Source organism: Aotus nancymaae, unplaced genomic scaffold, assembly GCF_030222135.1.
Source record: "Aotus nancymaae isolate 86718 unplaced genomic scaffold, 86718_ANA_hifiasm-v0.15.2.pri h1tg000006l, whole genome shotgun sequence".
NCBI classification, from domain to species: domain Eukaryota; kingdom Metazoa; phylum Chordata; class Mammalia; order Primates; family Aotidae; genus Aotus; species Aotus nancymaae.
Window position 1 is genome coordinate 96848449 of NW_026988417.1, and position 6000 is coordinate 96854448.

Sequence of the window (6000 nt, forward strand, 5' to 3'; positions counted from 1 at the left end):
CCGTTTTGCTATAATTAAAATGTTTGACCCCGAGCAGTGGCTCAGGCCTGTAATCCCAGCACCATGGGAGGCCGAGGTGGGTGGATCACCTGAGGTCAGGAGTTGGAGACTAGCCTGCCCAACATAGTGAAACCCCACCTCTACTAAAAACACAAAAATTAGCTGAACATAGTGGCAGGCGCCTATAAGCCCAGCTACTCGGGAGACCAAGGCAGGAGAATTGCTTGAACCTGGGAGGTGGAGGTTGCAGTGAGCTAAGGTTACGCTACTGCACTCCAGCCTGGGCAACAAGATGGAAACTCCGTCTCAAAAAAAAAAAAAAAGTTTGTAGACTAAATTAATGTAACTTAAAGAAACCAGAAAATTGCTGCTGATGCTTGCTCATTTTGGGAAGAAAGTTTAGCACAGGAAGGGGTTTGGGCATCACAACGGGGTAAGGACTAGTTCAACCACACTAGTCCCCAGTAATTTGCAAATTACTGCCCCGCAGAACCACTGTTAGGGATGGGAGTGGGTCCTATTTCTCAGTTTTACTGAGGCAAAAAAAGGACTGTCAAATATTAGTGTTCGCTCAATTCGGGAGGGATAAAGAAACGCTTAAGTCTTATTCGTAGGATCTGAGTTTAACTCCTGTGACTCTCTTTTAAGCAAGAGCAAACTACTCAACCACTTTAAACCCAGGTAGGGATTGGAATTCCTACCCCGAGGGATTGCTGAAAGAATGAAACAAGCAAATGTATTATGAAAATGTTAAGAGCATGCAAAAAACTCTCAGCAAGTGGTAACCATATAAAAAACTAAGTCTATTTCTGTGCAGAATACAGTCCCTATACTCGAATAGGCACAAGTGTTAGGAACAGTCTATCCCAGACCTGACTTCAGAATGTCAAGAACCTTTTGAAATCTGATGCAGAATGCCGAGCTCACACGTGTTGATGAATTCTTCTGCGAAAACAATTCAGTTTGCTTCAGGATCTAAAATGTGTTCATGACCCAAAATAGGAATGGGGTCGGTAGGGCAGTGTATAGCACACCCCTGACTGTTAATAACTAACTGTTAATAACTCCATCTTAGGAAAAGACTCCATGTTATATTTCATAAGGCATTTGCCAACAAGGATACTATATTTTTTTTAATAAATAAAAAAATAGACCGCATCCAACCAGGTAAGGACACAAACAAGAACCTTCTTCTACTATCAGTTCTCACCACAGGACTCTGACTACAAAAGACGAGGCCTGGCCGGGTGCGGTGGCTCACGCCCCTAATACCAGCACTTTGGGAGGCCAAGGAGGGCGGATCACTTGAGGTTGGGAGTTCGAAATCAGCCTGACCAACAAGGTGAAACCCACTCTCTACTAAAAATACAAAATCAGCCGGGCCAGGTGGCGCGCGCCTGTAATCCCAGCTGCTTGGGAGGCTGAGGCAGGAGAATCACGTGAACCCGGGAGGCGGAGGTTGCAGTGAGCCGAGATCACGCCACTGCACTCCAGCCTGGGCGACAAGGAGACTCCATCTCAAAAAAAAAAAAAAAAAAAGAAAAAGAAAAACACAAAAAGAGGCCTTCGGAAGCTCCAAACAGCCGTTTTAACTGCAGAAGGACCTCTCGGCCCAAATCAGGCCTCTTTTTCTCTGGTTCACTCTGGTCTGGTTCGTTATCTCTTTGTCCTATCTTTTTCCTCGGGTTAAATGCTACTTTGTTTGTTGCGGGATGCTTAACTTGTAACATTTATATGTTGAGTTATGTACCGTCTGCAGCACTACCTGCTGGTGGAGTGGCTTGAGCCTGCGTGTCCAGGCTGACTACCCAGTGACCAGGAAGTGCTGAGAACTGCGTCCTTGGGAACTCCATGCAGCTCGTGGCTTTTGAGATTGAAAGAGCGTCAACAGAAGCCTGACATGGTGGAAACATACAGCATGCGTGGACCTGGTTATTTCGAGTCTGGCACCCTGGTGACAGGAGGTTAAGGATTTAGGAAGAGGGACCTGAGGGTAACAGAAGGAAAGGCCTCAGGTCATCGGAGGAGAGACAGAAATTACCAGTGGGCCTCTCGGCGTGCTCCTCTTCTTCCTGGAGCTCACACTGGGCACCAGGCCTGGCCTTGTCTCCCTTCTAGGTATCCCTTGGGCCCGGGGCAGTTTCCAGGTTTCCCTCAATTTACCTCCAGAATCCCGCGCTGGGCGTGGAAGCTCGCAGGCTCTCAGGAAGACTAAGCTTTCAAATCCGGAGCGGGGCCGACGGGCCCGGCCTTGGGGGCGGGGCCTGGGCGGGGCCTCGGGACGGGACCAGAGCGTGAGGGCGGAGGCGGGGTGCGGGGGCGGGGCGTGCCGCCGCCGGCCAGGGGCAAGGGAGGCGGGCGGTGCGCAGGGCCCAGCCGGGGGCGGGGTTCTCCGGCTGGCGGGAGCTCGGGGACGCGCCCCAGAGGCGGGAGCTCGGGGACGCGCGAGGCCGAGAGGGGCGGGCCGGGGGCGGGACTGACACTGGAGCTCACAACTCTCGGCCGCGGGCTGCGGAAGCCGTGCAGACGCGGAGCCTAGTTGGTGGCTGTTTTTGTGCGGCGGCTGTGGAAGGTTTGAGGACATTCTGCGGTGAGTGCCGCCCTCGCCCCGGGCCGTCAGTCCTGCGCCTGCTCCCTGCGTCCTCCCAGGCCCAGCGCCCGCCCGGCACCCGCCCGGCTCGGCAGCTGTGCGGGAGACTGAGGAGATGGGCACGGTCTAAGTGGCGGAGCCTTTGTTTTGCCACCTCACCCGGGGCGGAGGCGAGCACTGAAGCCCGCGGTGCGGGAGACCTGGCCCGGGGCGGGGGAAGCCAGGCAGCGGGAGGCCGGGCCGGGGAACCGAGCCGGGGATGCCAGGCAGCGGGAGGAACCGAGTCCGGGGCCGGGAGGTCGGGCACGGGACACCGAGCTCTGAGGGCGGGAGGCCTAGCGATTGGGCCGGGAGCCGGAGGCCGGGCCAGGCGGCAGGAGAAGGGACAGCGCTAGCGCCGGCGGAGGAGTGGCCCCGGGAAGCGGCGCTAAGAGGGCTGGGGCGGCCGGGTGCGGACTGAGCTACTGGCCCCCGGGGCTGATCATCCCAGTTTTGGACGAGGGTTCGGTCTCTGCTGCCTTCCATACCTGGGGCCTGGATTATCCCGGGTTGACTGCGGTTTAGCTCTTCCATGGAGGTAGTTGCAGGGTTGAAACTCCAATTCCTTTAAGGCCCTGCAGAGTTTCGTGAGTGCTCGCAGCTCTTACCTGTCGCTGTGTATCCTTGGCCACAGTCGGGTGGTGCCACCTTGAAATCCCAGGCCGCGAGGAGTTAGCGAGCCTGCTCACCCTCGGCGCTCTGGGTTTCAATGGGGGTGATCTACACCTGCTTCTTTTCCCCCATTCTCAGTAAGTGGCACCCAAGCAGGAAAGTAGAAAACATCCTTCTCAGCCCCCTCTCGCCCACCTACTTCTTTCCCACTTAGTCACCAAGCCTTGTCGACCTGTGAATGTCTGCCAGATCTGTCCACATCTCTCCATTTCTGATTTCAGCCGCCTGACCACGGCTCTTCCCTGGTCTCCCCACTTCCAGACCCGCCTGCTCCTTTGCAGTCTATTTATTTCAGCACAGGCAGAAGGATCTTTATGAATGAAAGTTTAGAAAGCTCGTTTTGCCCTTAGGTTAAACCCAGCCCTTAACATGGCTAACAAACCCCAGCACGTGTTGGGTCCGAGCACCCTCCCCCGCCTTATCTTTAGCCCCGATTCACTTTCTGCACAGCAGTGCTGATCTTCATACCTGGTTCTACCTGCGACACCTCTGCATTCCCTTTCTCCCTCCATCACGTTTGCCTAGAAGTAAGAGCTCCTACTTAGATTTCTGTTTTCATTAGACAGTTCAGGGTTAAATCTTTCTATAATGTGTTCTTTCTGCAGCCAGCTGTTCCTAAGAGAGATGTGTCATATCCTTTGCAGTGGCTTGTTTACTGTCTTCCCTGCTGCATTTGTAAGCAAACTCCATGAGGGACAGCCTTGGTTTATCTGGGTGTTCCTTAGTGTCTTCCCCCAAATGTGGGGCATGGCACAGCACAGTGAATGCCCATCCATTTGTGTTTTTACTATTATGCCCTATCTAGAAAAAGTAGACCTGGTTTAGGATTGTTTAGCAAATTATAATTAGAAAAGAAATGGTAGAGGTGACATATGGAGTCATTGTAACAGTGTAACCCTGCAAGATAGCAGAAGGAGGGCCAGGCAAGGTGGTTAGACCACACTCTATCAAGATGGGCTCAGCCACTGTGAATGTGCATGCTGTGGTTACATGATCTCTACAAATGAAACGTAAAGCTTAAATCATCTCTATCACAGCCCGATGCTTGAACTCTGGTTTTGCTTTGCCTTTTTGCAAAAGAAGGTTTTTGAAAGTGAAAATGTTTTTTAATGAATGGGCGAACAGTTTATTGGAGTAGGGCAATAAAACCTGTTCAAAATAACAGACATTAGACATTGTACCTAGTTAAATCAGATTTGCTTTTGCTATCCTGAAAAAAGGCCTTGCCTCTTGCCATTTGAAGAGACTGGCATCTGATATAGGCAATTATAATGCTTCTTTACTGTTTTGCTTTCAAACCTAATGTAACACAATCTGCCACTGCTTCATACCCCTACAAAGCAGTCTTTATTGTCATGAATGATATATTACATTGCTTCTGGTGCCTACTATTCTATTAGATCTTTAAGCTCTACCCCAAAGATAGGAAACACTGGTGTTTGGGCCCAGAAAAAGATGTGGGAATTCTTAGATTTATGTAATGTTCTTTCTCTGCATGTTTTGTTCTTGCCTTCACATGTTGCCTGTAGAGCTTCTTTGTTTTACAATAATGAGATAAAGCTACCTGGTATGTATTGGACACCATCTGGCATCTGCCTTGTTGAGCCTCTTTTGAATACCAGCGAGCATTGGTATAAGCGCTACGGAGGGATAGGGTTTGTCTCTTCCACTGCTTGATACACTCAGGATCTAGTATAGTACTCTGCACACAGTTGGTGTTCAGTAAATTGTTATGGTCCAAATATCAAATGAATAAATACTACTGAATCTGACTTTTGGCAGCTTCTATCTTCCAGACAGCAGGATTTATTTCTTCAAGTGATTTTAAACCTGAATCTGATTCTGCAAAGTAGTGGTTCTTGATGGGAGTGGTAAGGCTTTAAAGTTATCTGTAATTTTTATAAAAAGGCATCTGAGATCCTCCATTTTACACTTATATCGTACAGATTATTCCAATCTGTGAAGGCTTTCCCATTTTCTCCTTTTGGCCATCCAAAAGGACTTCATTTGGCAAAGGGAAGACAGATCTTTTGCACATAGTAAGTGCCATTCTTTCTGTCTGGTGTCATAGGCTTTGAATAGTGGGGAGTGCTCTATACCATCTTCCTGGTCACTTGGCCCATGCCAAGGAAAGGATGGTTTATTTGTTTGTATAGTACAATGGAACTTATTTAGATTTATTCTGTATTTGATTTTACATTCCTGTTCTCATATTTTTACCTTAACTACACAATAAATATTAAAAGATTGGCTTCACCAGGCCCAATGACAATAGCCAGTTTGATAATTCTTATGTGTACCCAAATGAATTCAGAGACCAGGTGGGAAAAGATTTTGATGAAACCTCTGGTACATTACAACCAAAGTCATTTCTTGCCCAAACTATTGTGAAACAGATGTTCTTTCTGTTTCATTTGCTAAATCTGGGAAAGTGACTGTTTTTGAGACTTTGTCCTCTCTGACAGGTCATAAATATAAGCTGGATATTTTTCAAGTTGTTTGACAGAAATGTAGTTTCCCCAGAAGTCCTACTGGACAGGCTTCACTTTTCTTTTGGAGGAAAACAGAGTTACAGGAAATATGTCTTAATGACTTATACTGAAAGCTGAACATAAAAACAGTAATTTAACTTTTATTATTTTTAGAGGCTCAAGTGTGGTGGTGCGATCATAGCTCACTGCAGCCTCCAACTCCTATGC

The 6000-nt window shown here is 48.9% G+C and overlaps 1 protein-coding gene across 5 annotated transcripts in view; it reads right to left on the reverse strand.

The window, feature by feature from the left end:
- Positions 1-2217, reverse strand: part of PRIMPOL (primase and DNA directed polymerase) — a 49594-nt gene extending 47377 nt beyond the window's left edge. For 3 of the 5 annotated variants that reach the window (XM_064369832.1, XM_064369822.1, XM_064369831.1), the window contains exon 1: positions 2164-2217. The gene's annotated coding sequence lies outside the window, so the exon portion shown is untranslated. Of the gene's footprint in view, positions 1-2041; positions 2124-2163 lie in introns of those variants that run through there. The other 2 variants (XM_064369826.1, XM_064369824.1) reach the window with 2 other exon arrangements.
- Positions 2218-6000: the final 3783 nt, after the last annotated feature.